Source organism: Oryza glaberrima, chromosome 4, assembly GCF_000147395.1.
Source record: "Oryza glaberrima chromosome 4, OglaRS2, whole genome shotgun sequence".
NCBI lineage: Eukaryota > Viridiplantae > Streptophyta > Magnoliopsida > Poales > Poaceae > Oryza > Oryza glaberrima.
Genome location: NC_068329.1, coordinates 14,044,468 through 14,058,959, shown reverse-complemented (window position 1 = coordinate 14,058,959; position 14,492 = coordinate 14,044,468). Strand labels below are relative to the sequence as shown.

The window sequence follows — 14,492 nt, the reverse complement described above, 5'->3', positions numbered from 1 at the left end:
TCCTGATCTCCGAATAACGTCGCCGCCAACCTGATTGATTTAGGGAGAAAGTATACCCAGCACCGGCGGTTTCATGAATAGATTGATTTTAGCCAGAGTAGCCAAAATTTTGATCACTGCTAAAAAAAATCCTCATAGGGACCGGCCTTATTGGTATGGGTTCATTTAAAACCGACACGTATGAACCTTTTGTCACATCTACACGATGAAAAATAAAGAACTGGCACATTTAAGTTACTATAGTTACCAGTTTTTTGAAGAACCAGCCTCCTCAGCCTTATGATCTCCTCCTCACGCCTCCTTGGCCTTATCCATCCCTCGCATATGAGGCCGCCCCTCGCATAATTTGATAATTGATCTGGCATCAGCGAGAAGTACGGGATCGGCCACTGCCGTGTGCATGAGGTACCACGCGCGCTGCCGCTGCATCTCCTGGAGCTGTGCCTTGTAGTATGAGACCCTGAACATCACGACCTCCGGCGAGGGGTTTGAGGCTAGGGAGGCCAGATCTGTCGAGGGAGACGCTTCAGGATGGTCCTCTCCTGCACCAGCGCGGCGGGCGCGGTCCCCGCTGCCGCAGCCGTAGCCACCGCCTTCTTCTCGCGGCGGGAGTGGTGGACAATGGCGAGGACCTAGCAGCCGGGAGCCCTCGCGTACGACGGCAGCAGCGAGGTCGGGTCCCTCCTCGAGGGGGGAGTGGCGCGCTCGGCGGGTGCGCGCGAGCGAGGACAAGATCTGTTGCAGCACGAGGCCCACCTAGTCGGTGACGACGGCCTGCAGCTTGCAGACTCCAAGGGAGGGCTGGACGGTGATAGTGCCGAGGTCGATGGTCTGGTTGCCGTCGACGAAGACAATGGGTAGCACGGCCACCGGCGGCGAGGAAGCTGGCTCCCCCATGGCTCCCCTGCCAACAACAAGCAATCAAATTCCAGCGAGTTGGTTGGGGCGTCCTCTAGTGTGGCGAGCAGCCTCCCATGGCGGGGTGGACACCATCGTGGTGGTGCAGCAGCAGCAAGCGGGCGGCGGGTGGCCTCCCCACTGCAGGGCGCGGTGGACGGCAGATGGCGATACGTCTCCTCTCCCCCTTCTCCTTCTCCTCCTCTACCTCTTCACCCCTTTTTTGGTTTGATTTGGATTTTGTTTTCTCAGATTCTGGTGATTGGTGGGGTGACAGAAGGTGAGGTGGCAGCCAGCAAGGTGGCGCCCGGCGAGGTGGCGGCCAGTGGGGTGGTAGAATGCGAGGCGGCAGCCGATGACCTATGAGACCTTTGGAACCGGCACCAATGAGTATTTGTGTAGTAGTTGACGATCCGTAATGGAGATGTCCATAATCGTGTCGAGAATTCTTTTGGTAAGAAGACAATCACGATCAGAAATTTACGGTGAAATGGAGTCGCCAACCACTCTGATATAGCCAAAGCTAAATTAAGATGAGTTTTGTAAAAAAAAAAAAAGCTAAACAGGCTGCGGAGCTGATTTAAAGATCAAAATCAGCATCTAGGGCATTTTAGGTCGATATAAGGATAACTACCCGTCTCGTGGACAAACCTACAAAGGGATATCGCATGGTGTAGCGATGGTGGATGATATATGGCGCAACTCGACTAAGATGGACTAAACTAAGTAAAAGAAAACATGCTGAAAAGTAAAGATAGAAGAGCGATTCGATAAATTATAGGGACTGTGGTCTTTTTTAGAATCGAACTGGCTTTGGCCCTTATAAAGGGGTTGGTCTTGCCTTCAACAAGTCCTCCATGTCCAACTCGGGGTAGAAACCAATTGGAAACTCGAAAAATACCTTCCCAACCAAGGAAACCTGATAGAAATCAGCTTGGATTCGGACTCTGCTAGTGTACCCGGCTACATGCCACCAGTCAGACCGGCCCTTCGGTATGACCGGCCCATAGGTGGCGGTCAGACTGGACCCGTGAAGAAAATCCTGCGCCTTCCAAATTTTGGCAATATTTATCTATTTTAACTCTTGGTGTCAAATTTGAGTGTAAATAGTAGACAAGGACAAGGTGTAGCATAAATGTTTCCAATGTGATTACACTATTGTAAAAACCCCCTTGAACTATGAAAGAAGGGGTCATGCCACTTAGTAAAGGATTTGGACTTTGCGATCCTGGGAACAACCAAAGAACTCTAACCGGCATTATAAACCTCTTGTATCCAGATAGTCAAAATCACATCCGAGCGGCTTGAACCTGTATACGTTCTTGTGTTTCTTTTTATTTGTATTTTCACACAATAGGAACTTGATCTCTACTCACCCCCAGCGAATCTTCTGAGGGGAGGTTCTCTCTTTCCCATTGGAGGAGAGTGATCTCCAACACCTAGTACAAAGTAATCAGATATCATCTAGTACTATGCGAATAGAGTGGATCAACAACATTTATTTGTCTTACAATTATTAAATCATGGAAATTCTATGATTCAAAATCCAAAATAATTATAAATTACATAAATGTTAAGTCAGACGTTTTGAATTGAGAGTCAAACTTTTAAAATGGTATGAATTATTTCTACCGATGGTGTGGAAACTTCCTACATGAGATTTCACATTAATCAGAAATATTTGACAGTTGATCAGAAGAAGATAATTATTTTCAAGGAAGTTTGATAATCTAATATCTATGTTTCATGTCGTGGGCCTATTTGAAAGTGCATTCAATCCTTTTTCACCTATCCTACGTATGTCAAAGAAAGTTTATAATAGAAGAGCTCCTCACCTATATATTGATGTGTCCATTTTGTGGTATGAAATAGCCAATATGTTTTTCCCTTCCACTACAAGAGAATCAATTTTGCTGAACAAGAACCCCGCATGCGAAAATCGTTTCCCCGAGGACAGTTCAAGAACTGCATACGAAAATGAATTTTCATAGGCCGGTGTGTTAACAGGTCCACATGCGATATGTGAAAATCCATTTTTTCATCCGGACATTTTCTTCTCCACCACCGCTTTCCCTTCCTCCTCATTCATCCACTTCCTAGTGGAGATGGCAGCATTGGGCGCCGGCACGCAGAGATGGCAGCACCAACGCGTAGTCGATCCTTGCTTGTCATGGTTGATAAAGAATTTAGTTGATTAATTTCGGCCATATAGCTCATAGCCGTAATTTTGGTTTATTTGATGTGTGTATTTAGCAAAATTCTTCCAAATTCAAGAGATCAGTAGCCTTGGTGCCGATCTCCTGTGTACAGGTAGCAAAATTTGGAGAATTGATGTTTCACAGTAACAGCCGACACAGTATGAAATCCGATTGCGTGTGTGCAGTACTAGGTTTGATCGATCAAATCCGATTGCGTTTCTTGCTCTGGCCGTACGCAGGAAGACAGGAGAAGAGGAAAGCGTGTGCTGCCTGTCCTTCTAAAATTAATCAAGGGCTGGTTTAGTTACCAACTTTTTTTTCAAACTTCTAATTTTTCCATCACATCAAAATTTTCCTACACACATAAACTTCCAACTTTTCCATCACATCGTTCCAATTTCAACTAAACTTCCAATTTTTGCGTGAACTAAACACACCCTAAACCGCTCGGCCTCAACACTGATAATGGCGTGCGCCGACTGTGGTGTAGACAAAAATCGAACAACAATAGTGGCCGGCGTAATAACTTAATTTCCTGATGTCTTAGTAACGCCACCGACAAACCGATTGATTTAGGGTGAAAGTATACCCGGTACCGGCGGTTTGATGATCATAGATCGATTTCGGCCGGAGTAGCCGAAATTTTGACATTCCCTAGTGGAGTCGTCAAAAATCGTGATGGCAACTCTTTTGACTTTTCAAATGATATGTAATCGCCAACCACCCAGATCTTGCAAAAGCTTAATCAAGATGAATTTTGTAGAAAAAAGCTAAACCAGCTATGGAGCCAAATTATAGATCAAAATCAACATCTAGACCGATCTAGGTAGATACGAGGATAACTACCCGTATCGTGGGCAAATGGAAGGTTTACTAGATAAACCTACAAATAGATATCACATTCTCGTAGCGATGGTGGACTATTTACGATGCCAATTGATAAAGATGGACTAAATTAGGGTAAAGTAGAAAACATGGCTTAGAAGTAGAGATAAAAGAACGATTCAATAAATTATAGGGACCGGTTAATTTTAGAATCAAACCGGCCTTGGCCTTATAATGGGCTTGGTCTTGCCTTCTACATATTCTCCTCTACGTTTTACTTGGGGTATAAACAATGGAAACTCGAAAAATACCATCTCAAGCAAGGAAAAGTGATACCCGATGAAAATCGTCTCGGATTCGGACTCTACCAGTCTCATTGGCCACATGCCACTGGTCAGACCAGCCCTACACGTCGGTAAGACCGGCCAATAAGCGGCAATTAAATGGCCCGTTCTCTATTTTGACTCTACAAGGGAGACAATGCCAAGACATAGTATAGATGTTTTAGGTGTGATTATGTTATTGTAAAAGCCCCCTTAGACTATGAAAGGAGGGGTCATGCCACTTAGTAAAGGATTTGTACTTTGGGAACCTGGGAACAACCAAAGAACTCTAACCAGCATTGTAAACCTCTTGCATCCAGATAGTCGAAATCACATCCAAACGTGCGACCTGAACCTGTAAACGTTCTTGTGTTTCTCTTTATTTGTATTTTCACACAACAGGAACTTGAACTCTACTCACCCCCTAGCCGAATCTTCCAAGGGGAGGTTCGAATTCTTTCTTCCCCGTTGTAGGAGAGTGATCTCCGACACATATTACAATGTAATCAGAGATCATCTGCTAGGCAAATAGAGTGGATCAACAATATTTATTTGTATTAGAATTATTAAATCATGGAAATTCTATGATTCAAAATCCAAAATAATTACAAGTTACTTAAATGTTAAGTCGGACATTTTGAATTAAGTTAAAAGAAATACTAAATTGAGACTCGAAGGTGTCTACAAAATGGTACGAATTATTTCTACATATACTGTGGAAACTTCATATACGAGATTTCACATTAATCAGAAATATTTGACTGTTGATAAGAAGAAGATAATTATTTTCAAGGTAGATTGTATAATCTAATCTATGTTTCATGTTGTTGGCCTATTTGAAAGTGCATTCAATCCTTTTTCACCTATCCTACGTATGTTAAAAAAAGTTTAATAGAAGAGCCAACTCCTACCTATAATCTTTGTTATTTTTTTCCTCATATCTTTTCCCTCACCTATATATTTATAACATGCCTATTTTGTAGTACGATAACAGCCAATACCTTTTTTTCCTTTCCACTATGACATAATCTATTTTTCGGTAAAAAGAAACCCTTTAGATTGCAGAAGGACACTACTAATCGTTTCCCCGAGAACGGTTCAAGAACCGTATGCGAAAATGAATTTTTGCTCATGAGCCTATTAACAGGTCCGCATGCGACAAGCGAAAATCAATTTTTCCATGTAGACATTTTCTTCACCACATCCCCTTTCCCTTCCTCCTCATTCCTCCACTCCCAGTGGAGATGGCAGCCTTGGGCACTGGTGCACGGAGATGGTGGCTCAGCAGCGGGCGGCCCCGGCACGTGTCCTTCACTAACCCCTCCTCCTCCTTCCTCTACTACACAGCAGATCCAACAGCCCCACCGTCAAGAGCGATGCCGACGTGCGGATCTGGCATCCCCACCCTCAGGAGGATCACCGGTGTCCCCACCCTCTTTGGGAATGACACCGGCGAGCAGATCCGGCAGGCTCGGGGTGGATCAACTACCCTCCCCCCCCCAAGCGCCACCCCCCAGCATTGGGAATTGCGGCAGTGGGAGCGAGCGGCCATGGCCGTTGGGTCAGCCGACGGGTGCGAGTGGCCATGGTGGTGGCGGCGGCTACTACAATGACGATGATGAGCTAGGGTTTTGGGAGAATCAGGTTTCGGCGAAACATGTTGTTTGTATTTTTATTTTCTTTTGCCAAATTTTTTTCGCGTGCAGTTAGCTTAGGTGAGTGCATGTAAAAATCCTTTCTTCACATGCTGTTGTGCTGCTCGCATGAAAAAATGTTGATTTTTGCGGAGGATGCATGCGGGCCGCCAAGCCACATGCGAAATCCATTATTATTGAGGTGAAATTTCATTGTTACACACGAATGCCTGATTGATTTTCTTAGCTGTAGTACATATCATGATATTTTGGGTGTGACAGTTAGTTTGATCCTGCAATTAACAAGATAAATAAATTGATGATCAAGGAGACAATCGCCCAAGAAGCCGATGTATACTATATATCCGATATAGATGCTGACACTTAGATAAAGACAATGGAAGAATTTGAAAAAACAATCCAATCAGCTGATGACAATATGCTGAATTAGAAGTCCAATGAACCAATTAGCCAATGTTGATACATAATATATTAATATTAAATATACATTGATGGTTAAAGCATACATCGGCTAGAAGTCCGATGTAAAGATAACTTATTGACTAGCATTATGATAAAATGCTGCACAAATCTGTAAAGTTTGCAATACTTATATTATTAGCAGTAATATTAAAGATCGGACCTAACCGAGACAGTTCTAGATTACATCTGATCAAATAGGCTAGATAAGCCGATAGATCTATACTAATGTGATGGATATAAAAATATATTTAAAACAACACTATAATTGTAAAGATATATCGACTAAGACAAAAGGTCGGACCTAACCGAGACAATCCCAACTGAACTGATGCATCTCTAAAAATAATGCAATTAACGATAGAATTGAAATATCAGGTAGGAAAATGTACCAACCAAAACAAAGCAATCCAAGTGATCAAAACGATGCAGCCTTGAACAACACTAATATAGCCGATACAATTAACAGGACCAGCGAAACTATGGACTTACACCTTCACCGGAGATCAAAGCGAGGCAGCCCCATGTCAGGTGGCAAGTTCCGCCAGTGTTAAAACCTCGGAAAAGAGAGTAGCGATGTACCGATAGATGTATTAATCGAGAGATAGCATACAACGATCTTGGGAGTATATATTTATACCGTTGGATAGATACTAGTCCTAATTAGACACAACACATACTTTTCTAAAGGATACAAGTCCTGATCAGACTCAACCAAATTTTGGTTGCATATATGAGTCTTGTCTGTGCTTTCAGTTTTTTATTTCCTACTCGTCCATGTATTTCCTATCTTTGGACTTAGTACGTAATTCCTGGGCCATATATGTTATTCTTTATGTTTGCATCCTACTTTACTTATTTTTTGGGCTTGATTCACTTGATGGCATTATGTATTCCTGGAGCATCTAATTCGGACTGTAATTCCTGGGGCATCTAATTCCTGATGTTTGACCAGGCTTGATTGATGTGATGGTGCGCAATCTTTGCACTATATGTAATTTCTGAGGCATGTAATTGTATCTGACTCTGTTTGCACTTGAAACCTTCCGCATGTGAAAAAAAGGTCCCTTCTGGGTGCGAGAAAAACGCGTAAAAGAAAACCAGCACGCAAAAGAAAAAACGGAACTAACAAAAAAAGGGGAAAATAAAAAAAACGACCGGAAACCTTATGTGTTTGGACTGTTTTATAATATCCATTATATTATCATACGATTAAAATTTAATAATTTCTATATCAATTGCAATAGCTCATACAACGTACAGGTTGACTATGGTGGCTAGTAAACAGTAATCACGTCAGGCTGACACATGAAACTGTAGTATGACAGGAAGCCAGGAACCGCGCGAGATAAGAAAATTCGGTCGATTGGTTATGGCCGCTCTGGCCGCAAGGCTATCTTTGTAGTGTTGACCTTTAAAGCCATTCTTGTTGCGGCCTAAGTACGGCAACGCTATCGTTATATTAACATTGCTAGATTTACTTTGCTTAAAATTTTATTTTGTTATATTAGCATGGTTAGATTTACTGTACTTTGAAAAATTTGGATTGGACCATCTTTATTTTAAATCCAAGATCCGTTACTGGCTCCCTATGAAGGATTACACCGGTACAAAACAGACTCTCTGTAGGTTCATGACTGGCCATCCTTCTGCGGAACGATCAGACACCTTGTGGACATTCCGGGAGCACACGACATTCTGCACTTTGTGACGAACCGGAGGGTCCTTATACGGCCCACTGACTGGACGATCTCTTCTGCCCAAACGGCTACAGTTCCGAAGCGGTAACTGCATGCTCTGTTCTTTTCCCTTTACATATTCATTTCAATGAAGCTTTGATGACACCAACTTGAGGAAGCTGTGGAAGGCAACGGCTATGGACCAAAATGATGCATCCAAATTTAATTTTGATCCTAACTGCATCAACTTCAGCTCATACCTGGTGAAAACACATATTCCGGCTGCTATAATGTACGCCAACAACAGCTAGATGAAAACAGGACATGCATAATATGGATATAGATAATCGTGTGAAAGTTGTTATTTTGCATGTTGAATAAAATGCCATGAATATGAAAATAATGTAATGCTAAGATTGTGCTATATAGGGCATGTTCACTTTCATGCATTTTCAACCATACCATTTTTTTTAGCAAAGTTACCAAAAAAATATCTATATTTAGTTTGTTGCTTAATTTTGGTCAATACATACAAATCCCGCCAAAATTTTGGCGGCAAGGTTTTTTTTTTTCTACAATCTGAACATGCCGATAGTATCACAATTCTATTCCAATCGAGGACTTTAATTTACAATAAATAAATATATTGGTGCTACTCTGTCATTGAGACAATTCCAGAGCATATACATATATACAGCTTTGCATTTATAAATTTATATAGATATTAGTGCTCCATAACTTTTCCATTGCTATTCCTTCAGCAATGATATAATGCTACTATGCAGGAGATAGTGTACATAATTAATGGTACAGTTATTTGTGGTTCATGCGCAGTAGATGTACTATGCAATTATTGTTTATTGTGTAGCATATAGCAAATTGAACATGTCTATTAATTTTGAATCCACGAGACCACGAGGCCAGGGTTGTTAATTTTCGGTAGTGTACATGTATAGGATTGGTAGCATCACGCCCACAGTAGTGGTGTTCGCATGCTAGCTAGAAATTCTATACGTACTGCAAGTCTTTGTTTGGCTACGCGCGTACGTGTGTGAGCGGAATTAGCCAGGGGAGGCCACCGCTATCAAATGAATTTTATTATAAAGAGAACGTTACAAAACCAAATACAATAAAAGAATTCAATCTTTAACTACATCCGACCACTCTCATTTGATCTACACTAATATAAAAAGATATTATATCCACATAATAAAACGTATAAAACGTACACGGAATACCCTAGTCGTTTTTCTGCCATCTTACCATCAAATCCAACGGCTCCCAAGGTAACTCATCCGCTCTCACATCAAGTAGATCAGCCAAGTCTCCCCCAATCACGTCGCAATCTTCGCCCAGACTACCCCAATCCGTCGAAATTCCCTGAAATCACACCCTGCTGCAGGGCTGCGGCTGCGGCTGCGTGCTGTGAACTCCAAGGCCATCATCCCTGCCCCAATGTACCACTCACTCTTCCCAGCCACTGCCGTTGATTCTTGCATTGCTACCTTTGGCGCCCCAACGCTGAATCCAATCCACCACATCTATGCTCGCCCTTCCGCCACCACCTACCGAAGGTGAGGTCGCAAGTGTCCTACCACGTTTAAAGTGAGCGAGAAGGGTTGTCCACTCCGTTTGGAGAGATATACTGAGAGTAGGCTGGTGTTGGGATGCTACAGTTGCATCGGTGCTAGGACAGAACCTAAGTTTCACGGCCTTTGTGGATGCTATGATGGACGGGGGCATTCATTGTTTGGTGTGTATCATTACGTCTCCCCCTCACCCCTCTCCGTTTTATCATATCTTAAACCGAGTATGCATTCGTGGATAATTCCACAATGCTGAGACCCGTTGAATATGTGATCCCCGTTGGTGTCAAATATGTTATTCGAATTTTGGGCCCACAAGATATTCGGATTAGTTTTCTGATAGTTTTCCTATTAGGTGTGTCTTCCTATTATCTCTTATATATACTGTTGTAAACCGTACGTGAAGAGTTGGCGTTCCTATTGTTATTTTCCTATGTTTGTAATCAACTCCTCTATAGTGAGCATTGCCGGTCGACGCCCGTGGTTTTATCCCGCAAGAGTTTTTCACGTAAAATTTATGTCTCCGTTATACATCTATTTTTTAACTAGTGGTATCAGAGTCCTGGAGATCCGATCTATTATTACCACGCTGCTGTCGTCGCGGGTTTCCTGTTCATCGTCGTCATCGATCTGTTCGGCACAGTATCGGCGTCCTCCCTGCCGCCCGCGCGGGCAGCAGCAAGCCATCACAAGCGCACGCCCCGGCAGGAAAAGCAAGCAGTAGTGCCGCGCGGCGCAGCAGCACAGAAGCCGCGCGGGAGAAGGAAAAAGCAGAGGCAAATCATCTAATCGCGCACAGTTCCCGAGGTGGAAAAGAAATCAACCGTGCTTGCCTTGGCTGATTTTTTTTTCCGGAAGAAATTGCAAAAGGTAGCCCAAGATTGTGTACCAGGAAGATTACAGATCTACGCTAAGTGCACATGAGAAGTGTACCGGGTTTCACATTTTTGCTAGATGTACCCTAATTTCTTACTAGCAAATTCAAGATTAATTCCCATGGCGAGTTTGAAATATGATCTACCGTTTCTAGACCGAGACACGAAGATTCCCACTTTCGCAAGTGATGATGCGAGCCGTTCTTACACAGCAAGACCTTGATGATACGCTATGTGGATTTGATAAGAGGACACAGGATTAGTCCGACGACAAGAAGAAAAGGGATCGTAAGGCTATGTCATATATTATCTTTATCTATCTAACAATATTTTGCAGGAGGTGCTTAAGAAGAAGACAACCGCTAGGTTGTGCTTGAAGCTGGAACAGATATGCATGACCAGTAAGATGCACCTAAAGTAAAAGTTATTTTTGCACAAGTTGCAAGATGATGAATCTGTGAAGGACCATCTCTCCACTTTCAAAAAAATTGTTGCTGACCTTGAACCTACAGAGGTAAAGTATGATGAAGAGGATTTAGGCCTTATTCTATTGTGTTCGTTGCCTAGCTCATGTACAAATTTCAGAGATACTATTCTTTATAGTCGTGATAACCTAACTTTGAAAGAAGTTTATGATGCTTTGCATGCCAAAGAATAGAGGAAGAAGATGGTACCTTCTGAAGGTTCAAATTCACAAGCAGAAGGCTTGAATGTTCGGGGCAGGCAACAGGAGAACACAAACAACAAATCAAGAGACAAAAAGTTCAAGTAGCTACTATGGGAGATCAAAGTACAGAGACAGGTATAACTCATGCAAATAATGCAAGAGAGATGGACATGTATCTCTGAGTGTTTGAAGCTACAGAACAAAGACAAGAGAACCGGAAAGTATATACCAAAAGGTAATATAGAAAAGGAAGGTAAAGCCGCAGTTGTAATGTTATGTCCACAAAATAAAAAGTACACATGACACTCTAGTTGTTTTTCTGCCGTCCGACCATCAAATCCAATGGCTCCCGATGGAACTACAGTGTTCTGTCCTATAATATTAATGTGAAATAATGCACGATCCATCCGCTCTCACATCACGTAGGTCAGCCAAGTCTCCACCAATCACATCGCAATCGTCGCCCAGACTGCCTCAATCCGTCGAAATTCCCCAAAATCACACATTGTTGCAGGCTGCGGCCGCGTCCTGTGAATTCCCAAGCCAACATCCTTGCCCCACTGTACCACTCGCTCTTCCCAGCCACCACCGCTGGTTCTTGCATTGCTGCCTTTGGCACCTCCTCCGCGCCCCAACACTGAATCCAATCCACCATATCCATGCTCGCCCTTCTGCCGCCACCTACCGAATTAGGCTTGGTCGCAAGTGTCCTCCCACATTTAAAGCGAACGAGAGGGGTCATCCACTCCGTTTAGAGAGATATATATACTGAGAGTGGGCTAGCGTTGGGATGGTGGAGTTGCATCGGAGGTGGGACAGAACCTAAGTTTCATGGCCTTTGTGGATGCTAGGATGAGGGGATATTCACTCTCTAGTGTGTATCCTTACGTCTCCCTCTCACACCTCTCCGTTCGACCATATCCAAAACCCAGTATGCATTCGTGGATGATTCCACAATGATGAGACCCGTTGAATCCTCTGAGCCTCAGAGCTGCTCCCCATTAGCGAGCTGGAGGAGGTTTCATCCGCCGAGGAGGGTGCTTGCCCCGACAAGATGCCCTTGGTTCAATACTACCTCCTCCCCATTTCTTCTCCACACGTGCTTATGGCACTCTCAATCCCTACTAGTAGAGAAATCATCTTTAATACCGATTGAAAATCCACATTAATCCTGGTTATAGCAACCGTGATCAGCAAATCGAGAATAAAGATCTCGATTTTTAGTACCGATTGAAAGAATTAAAGATGCATATCAAGTAAAAAAAATATGTAGAACTCAAAATCTCCCGCCTTGTATGACTGGCAAGAAGTTGAATCTGCTTCTCCCGAAGTAACAGATCAAAAATCTTATAAGCCTTGGTAATGTCAAAGTCATACCTCTCTTCTTTTCCAGAATTCTTTACCCACAGGCATGGTATAACCTTCTTGCTTCTGACCCACTCGGCTGCTGCCACTTTAGAATCATCATCATCATCATCATCGGATCCATATATGTAAGGATAGACATGATTGATCTTCTTGAAGTTCTTCTTGCCTTTTGCAAACCTTTGTTCATGTAGGGTTACCTTCTGTGCAAGATGTGATAGACTATCAAACTCCTGGGATGAGAATTTCTCTTTGATTGGGGCTATCAGACCCTGGAAAGCCAAATCGGCTAACTGGGCATCAGTCAAACTCAAACTGTAGCACCTATTCCTCATCTCTCTGAATCTCTGAATATAATCTTGCATAGGTTCATCATGCCTCTATCTAATTGCTGTTAAATCAGACAATTTCATCTCATGAACCCCACTATAGAAGTAACTATGAAATTGTTTTTCCAAATCGGCCCAACTGTTGATTGAATTATATGGCAAATAAGAAAACCAAGTAAAAGCCCATCCGGATAAGGACAAAGGAAACAACCTGACCCTCAAGGCGTCAACAGCCGATGCCTCACCACATTGAGCTAAGGCGGGAGATTTTGAGTTCTACTCTACACATCTATCTTGAATAGAGATGTTTTTTTTAACTAACCATGAATGCATCTTTAGTACCGTTTGGTAAAACCAACCAATCCTAAAAATATCTTTAGTATGGATTTGTTCGTCATCGTGATTTGCCATTTGTTCGTGCAAAGAAAAAAATGTAAGCAAAGGATACCACGAAACAAATATACACAAAGGAATTAAATAATGTAAAATCTTGCCTCTTCTTTTGCGTGGAGGTCTTGGAACAACTTATGTTTTAGCGAAGGTGGCGGACAGCAGATGGAACAAGTAATTCTAAGAATGACAAAAAAAGACAACCAAGTCATGTACATAGAAAGTCTAATACAATTGTAATAATGGTGCTATGTCTAAATTCGACAAATATAGATATATGTACTAAGTGGATCAACCCGTTAAGACCTGAAACTCGCTAAGTCGCTAAGTCGTTCGTTCGGGAAAGTTGCTAAGTCGCTAAGTTCGTTCGAGAAAGTCGCTAAGTCATTAAACTCGAGAAAGTCACTAAGTCATTAAACTAGTGAAACTCGCTAACTCGCTAAGTCGTTCATTCAGGAAAGTCGCGAAGTCGCTAAGTTCGTTCGGGAAAGTCGCTAAGTTATTAAACTCGTGAAAGTCGCTAAGTCATTAAACTAGTGAAACTCGCTAAGTCACTAAGTCATGAAACTCGCTAAGTCGCTAAGTCGTTCATTCGTTCGTTCGGGAAACTCGCTAAGTCGTCGTTCGTTCGGTCGTCAAAGTCGCTAAGTCGTTCGTTAGTTCAGGAAAGTCGCTAAGTCGTCCGTTCGTTGTTCGTTCGGGAAAGTCGCTAAATCGTTCGTTCGTTCGTTCGGGAAACTCGCTAAGTCGCCGTTCGTTCGGTCGTGAAAGTCGCTAACTATGGGGACGTTCGTTCGTTCGTGCAAGTCGCCGCTAAGTCGTTAAAATGTTCGTTCATTCGTCCGACCATTTAGGGTTTAGTCCGCTAAGTCGTTCCCGAGTGCTCGTGGCGGCGACAGTGCACACAGCGGAGGCGGCAGAGACAGCTGCGGTGGCGGTAGTGGCGCCGGCGTGTGTGGGCAGTGTCGGCGGCGGTGCCTATGGCTCAGGCGCGCGGAGTCAAGGCGGCGTCGGCGGCTGCGATGTCGGCCCGGTGGTGGCGATGGTGGAGCGGCGGTGGCGGCGGCTGTAGTGGTGGCCTGTCTTGGTGGCGGCGATGGCGATGGGGGCGATATGGTGGTGGCGGCGGCGGCCATGTGACACGCGCGCAACGGCGGCGTCAGTGGCGGCGACGATGCATGGGGGCGATGGTGGAGCGGCGGCGCCGGTGCCGGAGTCGGACAAGAAAGAGATCGTGAGAAAGA

At 43.5% G+C, this 14,492-nt stretch overlaps 1 pseudogene; it reads right to left on the bottom strand.

Moving 5' to 3' along the window:
• Positions 1–291: 291 nt before the first annotated feature.
• LOC127770787 (uncharacterized) lies at positions 292–897 on the bottom strand (annotated as a pseudogene).
• Between the last annotated feature and the right edge of the window lie 13,595 nt (positions 898–14,492).